At 38.3% G+C, this 9,634-nt stretch overlaps 1 long non-coding RNA gene across 11 annotated transcripts in view; it reads left to right on the forward strand.

Moving 5' to 3' along the window:
* LOC133409531 (uncharacterized) overlaps positions 1-6,494 on the forward strand; it is a 56,434-nt gene extending 49,940 nt beyond the window's left edge. For all 11 annotated transcript variants that reach the window (XR_009769422.1, XR_009769421.1, XR_009769425.1 and 8 more), the window contains 2 exons: positions 3,758-3,896; positions 5,171-6,494. This is a non-coding gene — a long non-coding RNA (uncharacterized LOC133409531). The remainder of the gene's footprint in view (positions 1-3,757; positions 3,897-5,170) is intronic.
* Positions 6,495-9,634: the final 3,140 nt, after the last annotated feature.

Raw genomic sequence — 9,634 nt, forward strand, 5'->3', positions numbered from 1 at the left:
TGAGATATTTTACATCCAGTTTTTTTTTTTTTTTTTTTTTTTTTTACCCCCATCCTTCCACATTTCTTGGCCCATTCAAACCATTCCAAGTGCAAGCCTCACATTCTACATTTCAACAATTCATTTCATTCCACAGCATTTCCATTCAGCGTCAGCATTCACACGCAAATCCGACAGAAGTCGCGTTCTCTGCTTAATATTCGTGTGCTGAAAAATAGAAACTATATAGCGCTCGACGCGATTGGTGTCCTGGCTGGTCCAACAAGCAGTTATGGTTAAAAAAAAAAAAAAAAATCCAGCTGTTGTAGCATTCCCCCATCAATTTAGTAGTGTTCATTTAAACCCAGATAATTACCTCTTGTTGCGTTCAGGATAATTTGATGTACATGCTGAAAAAAAAAAAAAAGCCACCGAGCTTTGGATTTATGGCATTCGACATCAGGATAAACCTCAACTTCCTTACTGCAACTTTGATGCGGTTTTCATTTCTGGGAACTGGACTTTTTTTTTTTTTTTTTTTTTTTTTTTTTTTTCTGCTCAAAAGTGCATTCCCCCCCCCCCACACGTCTTTTTTAATGGCTCTCATCCAAATATATACACACAGCAGCACACAATATATATATATATATATTTAAAAAAATATTTTTTATGAAATTATTTCTGGAACATTTTCCTGTTTGTTTCATATTTTCCAATTAAAAGGCAACTAATGAAGCAGAACCACATGATTTTTGACCCAGCCAATCAGCAAAGAAGCCAAAACGATAAAAAGGAAATAATGGAAGTCATGTTGTCACGATGCATCAACATTATTTTAAATACAACGATTAAAAAATGTGAAGGGAAAAATATCTTTCATGCTACTATGTCTTTCATAGTAGCTGAATAATGAGTGGACCACAAATTTAGGTCTAATCCACGCACGCACACTAAGATTTAGATTGCAGATATTTGAATTGTAAAATGATGTGCGTGTAGTTTCTGGACCATTATCATGACTTCAAATTCCTCTTTCGAGTCACGCTGACTCATTACATTCTTCATACAACTATATACAGTAATGAAATGAATTTTGTGATGTAATACTAGTAATTCTAATATTAAGAAAGAAAATAGCTCTGTGATGGATGCACGAGATTGTGCAAGTGTACCTAATGAAGTGGCCAAAGTCGGTGCGGGAATTTTTCTTTTTTTTTCTTTTTTTGGAAGCTGGCTGTTTTGTTGTACTTTGCACGTTGAACTATTTTATGGTATATAAATAATTAAGTTCAAATAATGAAAAATTCAAAACGTTGAAAGGAACAAAAAGAAACAACGTAACCTACAATACAATTAGGTGAGAAAAAAAATTTAATACAAAAAAACAAACAAAATGAAAAATAAATCAGTAAGCCCAGACACAATAAAAACAAACAAAATAAAATAACTTTTAATACAAATTGATCACATCAAATAGCCAAAAAAAAAAAAAAAACGAAATAAAGGAAACAAAGATAAGAAGATAGCGGCCAATTGGTAAAGTGTTTAGGACGTCTGCTGTGGACTTTTTTTTTTTTTTTTTTTTTTTTTTTTTTAAACCTTTATTTCTCCAAGTAAGGCAATTGAGAAGTCTTTTTGCTTACCATGTATATGGCAGAAGTTTGGATATTTTTCAGCACATCTGTAGCTGTTTAGATGCGATTGTAACAGTAGTTAAAGAAGACAAAGCAACACAATGCAATCCATCAAAAAGTGCAAAAAGGCGTAAAAATAAATAGGCTGAAAGATGCTTTCAACTCCTCACTTTGATCAGGTGATCAGAAAGAGGGTGCGTTGCCGCGGGTGACGCAGCTCTAAGGTTAGTGTGTAGGTTTTAATGTGTGTGTGTGTGCGTGTGTGTGTGTGCGAGTGTGCCGAGATCTTTTTTTTTTTCCTGCTTGATTGTGTAACCCGCGCCGCAGCTTGTGCAACTCGACCTGAGAGATGTGTGACAGAGATTATGAGCGATGTTGTTTTGGTCGATTACGTTGGATGCTGTGTTTGTAAAAGACTGTATGTTGGTCAATGACGTTGGATGTGTCGTGTAGATTGTTGAATGTTGTGTTTGTAGGTTAAATGATGGATTTTGTCTTTGTCAATTAGGCTGGAAGATTATGTTGGATGTTATCTTGGTAAAATATAAATGTCTATGTACGAAAATAAAATGTTTTTTTATTAAAAAAAAAAAAAAAGAGAGAAAAACCTCAAACATATAGTTTTGGCAAAGAAAGAAATAAAAATAAAAATCTCAATGAAATGCAATAGATTTTCCTTAAAAAAAATCTGTGAAAAATACTTTTTAAAAGAAAAATGCATTTTCTTTCAGGAAAAAAATTCGAAATCAAATAAAAATAAAAATCATGAATACTGTACATTCAAATTGTAGGCAGCTCACACACAAAAATGATTTGCTTGTTTGATTTCACACTCAAAGGATGGACAGGCAATCCAGAGAAACAACTAGTTGTATACAAATATTGTACATAACTGCGGGAACATGCTCTTAAAAAGTCAATTTTACATATGTGTCCCCATTAAAAGAGAGTCTGTGATGTTTGAGTGACTTAACCACTTGGGTATTTCTGTTGTATTGCTGGCACAAGTAAGTGCAAATAGTTGGGCCTTGACCTCAATTCTTTATTTATTCTTCAGCGTGCAAAGGTGTCATAGCAAAAGCAATTCGGAGGCAGCGCTGCATGTCAGCGCGGCTCAGGCTGATGCAACTCTGAGCTGAAGACGTGCAAACACTGCAGGCGGTGGCGCTCAGCCTCGCTGGACACAACATTAGGGACACCTGCACCCACCAATTACAGGAGAAAATCCCTTCCATGGGTGTAATAGCGCTCACTTGTTGGCATTGATTGAACAATGCAGTGTGTTTATTCTTGTGCTTGTAGAACTACACTGTATTGTTTCTCACCCACCTGTATAATCCATCCAACCTTGGAGCCTATCGCAGCTCACTTTAGGCAAGCGGGGTAAACGCGGGTCACATATAAAAAAAAAATTAAAAAAACATTCAAATTCCCACCTATGGGCAATTTAGAGTCTCTCATATAGCTAACATGGATGTTTTTGAAACGTGCATTTGGGGAACGCCAGAGAAAACCTGGATTCAAACCTGAACCTCCTGACTGCAAGGCAGATGTCCTAGCCACTAGCATGCCGTGCTGGCAAACTGAGAACTCCACCCATCAATTTTATCTTGCGCTCATCCTCATTTGCGTTGCGGGTGAGATGAAGTTGATCCCAGTTGACTTTGGGCCAGAGGTGGGTGGGCTACACTATGGACTTAAACATGTATTCATTGTGCATGTGAGAGGAGCTACATTGGGGAGAGGCAGGACACACCTTATAGACTGGTTTCTAGTCAATCACAGGGCACCTAACACACATTCACACTTAGAGTCTTAAATTAACCTGAAAAAACATGTACCGGTCCGTTTTTAGAATGTGGGAGGAAGCCGGAAAATCCGGAGAAAACCCACGCAAGAACATGCAAAACGCCACACAGGAAGTCCGGAACTGATATTCGAACGGCAGACTTTGAGCCAGACACACGAACCAACTGTCAGTCAACCTTGTTGCTAGCTGTATAGCCACCAAACTAATAGGAACAGCTCTCAGTATGACGGACAAAATCAATTCTTCGCACGGAGGTATTTCCCTGCGTTCATGTGCTCCAGTAGCTAAAAATGGAACACTTTTATGAGCCTTGATCATTTTGTGTCTGACAAAGGAGTGGACGTGACTGCAAGGCCGGGCGTGGGCGGACATGTGACTCAGCAGGCAGCAGCAGGAACTAAAAGAAGGCGACGGCGGGAGGTACGGCCGCAGCATCCACTCGCAAACGGGCGGCCAATTACGCAGGCATGTGTGTAAGTGTGTGTGTGTGTGTGTGTGTGTGTGTGTGTGTGTATATAATAGATAAGACAACAGAGGACTATCATGTGATGACCTGATTCCAGTAAGGGCTGTCGGAAGACAACACAATAGCTACAAGTAGACAAGCCTTGGATGGTAACGACGACCTTCCCAACATGGTCGCCACGTAGGGCACTTCGATGAGCCGGGCTGGCGTATCTAGTAGCAAACCAAATCTATTCATACAGTGCATTTCATACACCCGTTGTGTTGGTCATGTGACTTTCCTTGTGTCGTTTGATTGGTGAACTAGAGTTAAACGCCACTAGAGCTTAAATTGGATTGGAGCAAACAGCGCTCAATGCGTAAGTCGAAGTCGTAGTCTCGCGCAAAAATAGTTGATAGATAAGCAATAATTGATCAACAAAAGTAGCGAGTGGCATTTCCTTCATTGTAACGGAGTAAAAGTACCGTTTCTTTTTCACATAAATACTCCAGCAAAAGTCAAAAGTATGCTGTATTAAAACGACTTTGACAAGTACAATTTATCCCAAAGTCTGCTTGAGTAACTGTAGCATGTTACTACCCACCTCTGGACAATAGACAGCTTTGTCTTAAAATTCTAAAATTAAAAAGTACATGGAGCTCCCAGGCTCAGCAGCAATGTCGTACATGCAACGACTTTGATTTTAGTAACATTCCTTTTCCCCCCATTGTATTTTACAGAGGCGATTATTACGCCATCGTTTTCAGCAAAGCCCCTGAAGCCCAAAGTAGCAGGTCAGCGCCAGATCATTTTACTCATGTCCTACTGTCAGATCCTACTGACAGTTTTAACAAATACGAGAAACTACCTTTAATAATAATTCCGTTATATTAAAAAATAAATAAATAAATAAAGCACTCAGTCTTAACTTTAATGATGAATGGCATCGGCGACAAGTGCAAAAGGAGGCGGTGACACTGGAGTCTCACTGCTTGGAACGTGAGTAACTTCCAGGGGATATTCTACTTTTTGTTGTTGTTGTTGTTGTTCTTGTTCTTTTATACCTTGTTGAGGCCGCTTCCCCTCACCTCATCCTTGCTCGCTGACCTGAGCTCTTGCAGGGTCATTTTATCTGCACTTGTATTTCAAATCAAATGATTAGCTACATGGAGCAAAAAAAAAAAAAAAAGAGAGAGACAGCTACAAGTTGAGCAATTGTTCTTCTGAGAAGCTTTAGGAGCGAGTGACGCTCTTACCTAAAACACAGATGGGTAAATGGCTACTTCTCTCTTTTCTCCTCAGATGGATGGAGCAATCCACGCTGCTCGACCGCCACCCTGACTCACATGCACTGACATGACACTTTGTGTGTGCGTGTACACGCACAAATGTACGTATGTGTGTTCATGACCTTTGTGTGTGTGTGTGTGTGTGTGTGTGTGTGTGTGAGACGCAGAAAATGTGTCATTATCTGGGCATGTGATTTGGCCAAATCGTGGAAGACACCGTACTTTCCTGCAAATGAGCGCGCACAAACACACGCACACACATTGCACGCACGCACGCACGCACATGCACACGATGATTAAACAGACTGAAAAGCATCTTTGACTCAAACAGCGTTTGAAATGTCGTTTTTACGGCGTCCTTTTATTGCCGCTGTCTTTCACGTGTTCATCTGACGTTTGATCTACTTTAGTTTGCTATTATGCATACAAAGATTTTTAGATCCATTTAGTATTGATGAATATGTATTAAAGAGATCAAACATTGGACATTAATCAAGCTGGTCTAGACACGACATTAGTTGATGTGTAATGTTTTCTATTCATTGCAAAATTACAATGTAAGAAACAAATGCAATAAAAGAAGCTCCAAAAAAGCAATTATTGTTACAATTTGTATGTTTTCAGATCTAATTTTTAGGATTATTTTACTCCTCATTAACACTAGTTGTCATTGTACTAATTACCTTTACAAACCAAATATGTTTTGAACAAATACTTAAGGCTATTACTCAATTAATGTATGAGTCGCTGTGAATCTCCAAATGTTGAACTTCGGTTCACCTGTGAGGTTTATTGGTCAAAATGATAATTTCTTTTCTTGAAAGATGCAATTTTGACTTTTCTCTTGAAAGCACAGAAAACTATTTTCAAATTATTGAAACAAATAATGTTCTTAACAGCTTTCTTTTCTTCAAATTTGTTTTAATGAAAACAATTGTAAATGTTTTTCTTAAAAAATATATTGTGAAATATGACTTTCTCAAAAGAATAATAAAAAAAAAAATTCCCCCCTCATATTCTTGAAAAAGATTTATTTTCCTCAAATATGTTTATCCTTGAAAAACAAAACATCTTTGATTTGTATTTCAGTAAATAAGTCAATGTATTTTTTCTTGATTTTTCCAGAAAGCATTTATTGAAAAGTATGCCGTTCTCAAAATAATTCTAGAAAAAAATACTTATATTTTCAACCTTGTTTTTAGCAAAACATGTTTTTTCTATTCTTATTTTGTTTCTTGTATTATTAGTGTATATTTGTAATAAAATATGCACTTTTAATACTGGTGCAAAAACGTTATTTTTCTTTTTTTTCTCAAGAATGTTTTGCGATTTTTATTTTTTTCAGATTTTCTTGAAAAAAGATAAATTTGTATATAATGATTTTGCTTATTGTATTATTAATGTAAATTTGTTACATAGAAAAAATGCACTCTTAATACTGGTGCAGAGTTTGAAGATGACCCCTATTTGTGTCAATGTTAACATTCCTATCTTAACCAGCAAGCCACACTGAAGGGTTCATGTAGAAAGATGGGGGGGGGGGAAAAAAAAAAAAAAAAAAGTTTTATTTACAAGTTGAAAGAGACAAACAGTAAAATTACAACAACTTCAGTGTGTCATAACAGTATCAACAGGCGTAATAATAATAATAATAATATTATAATAATAATAAGACGGGTGCTGCTGCTACAGTCGCACTGGGTCATTCAGAGTCACTTGCTCACAAAATTCCCCCTCTTCATATGCAGTCCCATTTGAAGAAATGTTTCAAATCCCCTGATACAGTCATTCACTCTGAACGCAAAACAAAACACATAACGACTCCAGCAGTGTTGTCTTGCGAATGTGCAAAACCCTGAATGTCACACAATACGGCTCATTCGTCGCTGTGCTTTTTTTGCTCCCAGCCGTAGGCTTGGGCTTAGTTAGTTAGTTAGTTAGTTAGTTAGTTAGTTAGTTGGTTGGACGTGAGGTTGTAAGTTTTCACAGGGCACCCCATGCAGTCGCAGTCGGTAAAGAGCCAAGTGAATGTGTTTGTTGGTCAGCCTGCTGGGTTGCGTACTAAAATGCAGACTTTGTTTTGCATGAAAACCAACAAAATAAATCAGTTTAACGTTTCGTCAAACACGTGACTCGACGGACGAGGTGTGGTTCAGGGAGGCGCGTGACAATCACTTAATTGATCGTTAAGAATGATGTGAATTGTTTGCTAGTAATTTGAAAGGTGTATGAATCCCGCTAAAGTAAGTTTGTCAACATTTGTCACTGACTATTGCATGACACTGGACTGAGGACATGTGGCTTAGGGAGAACATAACAATCACAATTCATTGTGATGAATCCTGCCGATTGTTTGCTCGTCGCTTGGAAATGTTGAGCAAAACTCTACTCGTATGAATTTCAATTAAAAGTACATCACTAACATTTCTCACAGAAGAATGCATTACTACACACTGAGAAGATGTAGCTCGGGGGGCATAACAATTGGTTAATTGATCATTATGACTTATGTCAATTGTTTGCTAGTAGTAACTTGGAAGGGTTGCATAAAACTGCATTTTGTACAAGTTCCAATAGAAAGTACACCAAAAACATTTCTCACGGAATAATGCATGACTATGGTCTGAGAAGGTGTGGCCTTAGCAAAGGGCATCACAATCTCTTAATTGATTAAGAATTCTGTTAATTGTTTGCTATGATCTTGAAAGGGTTGCGCAAAACTGTATTTAGTACAAATTCCGATTAAAAGTACATCAGTTGCGTAAGGCATAACTACGGACCTCGGAGGTATGGCTCAGGAAGTGGCATAACAATCTCTCAATTGATGGTTAAAAAAGTTCTCAATGATTTGCTAGTAACTTGGAAGGGTTGCACTAAAAAAATATCTTTTCATATGAATTCCGTTAAATACGTAATACCATTTCTCATGGAAAAACGCATGATTCCGCACGGAGAGTGTGGCTCACGTAGGGGCATAGCAATCGCTTAATCGATCATTTAGAAGCTTGTCGATTGTTTGCTAGTATGGAGAAAGGGTTATGCAAAAAAATGATATTTTTGCACAGATCCCGATAAAAAGTCGGTCTGTTAACATTTCTCACTGACTAATGCATGACTCTGGACTGAGGGGGTAAGGCAGAACAACAAGCTTTATTGTCCGTTAAGTATTCTGTTGATTGCGTGGAATCGTTGTTAAGATGATGGCAGTGCACGACCTGGCTCCTGGTCCACTCGCGACGAGCAAAACGTCGGCTAAGAGAAGTTAAGTTACATCTGGCGTGAAAACGGGTGTTCGGAAGATTCAGCGCGAATGTCACCCATGAATATTCAATCGACTGATTGTTCATTTCCCCATGATTGATAATTCCCCAATTTCAGTGTGTTGCGCGACCAAAGCGCCCAATTTGACGCTGATTCGAATTAGGGTTTCCCCTGGCAGAGGATTTAAAATCCACAAATTTTGTGCACCAGCGGGAAACAAAGTATTGTGAATGTAAGGAAGTGTTTTACAAGTTGAGTTCATGCCTTATATACCTGCAGGCTACACGAAATGAATCACCTGGTTCTCTTTCGTTCCCATGAACGTTTATAGCCGGCCCCGTCCAATCAGACCTTGGATGGGTCCCAACATCGTGAAAGAACGCCAGCGAGTTCAGGGACTGTGATGCAGTGCGTGTTGACACAACTGTACAAACATCCCCCGCGGACGCGGCACAAACACGCTCAGCTGAGTTTTAAAAACCCACGTGGGTGGGGAAGCAACCGTTATGAAACCATCGCTGAGGATTGTTGTTATGAATTATCATATCGTTGTTGGTAGTGAAGTGATTTGAGTAAAGTTTTTACCCCAAAAATTGGGATTTACATTTTCCAATCAAAACTTCGGCTTCGATCGGCATGTACGGAATAGAAAATGGCAGGTATGTTTTGCATGACGCCAAGGTGGAATGAATTGAGTATTTTTCGATTGGATAGTTGTAAAACTTTCAATTGAAGTGAGTATTGCTATACGCTCTGCTTGTACGTGTCGCTGCGCCATGTGTGTTAAAGTAACAAATGTTTGAAGGTTTACAATTACCGTGACATCTATACCCATTTCCGTTAACCCGTCTACGCCGTTTGCCATTATATGTTAGCTTTAAGCTAGTGGCCTTCTCGTGGGATGTTTAATTGTCTTTTGCTTCATGTTTTCAGTTATACAGTAAACTTCAACTGGGAGGGACAAGCACACTTTGACACTCATTTGGACAACTTTGCGAGCGAGTCTTCTTTTCGTTTTCTGAAATTGATCTTCTACGATGATCTCCCATTTCTTGAGAGTGAGAGCAGGTGTGAAGTCATACTTTAAAAAGTATTTCTTCAATAGGTTTAAGTGTGTTTGAATGCGTTAAAAGCATTTGGGAAGGACTCTCACTAAGACTCTTTAGTTACCAATCAATGTACAGTATGTGTAGCGTGCTAGCAGGCGAGTTAGCTA

Source organism: Phycodurus eques, chromosome 11 (genome assembly GCF_024500275.1).
Source record: "Phycodurus eques isolate BA_2022a chromosome 11, UOR_Pequ_1.1, whole genome shotgun sequence".
Taxonomy (NCBI): domain Eukaryota; kingdom Metazoa; phylum Chordata; class Actinopteri; order Syngnathiformes; family Syngnathidae; genus Phycodurus; species Phycodurus eques.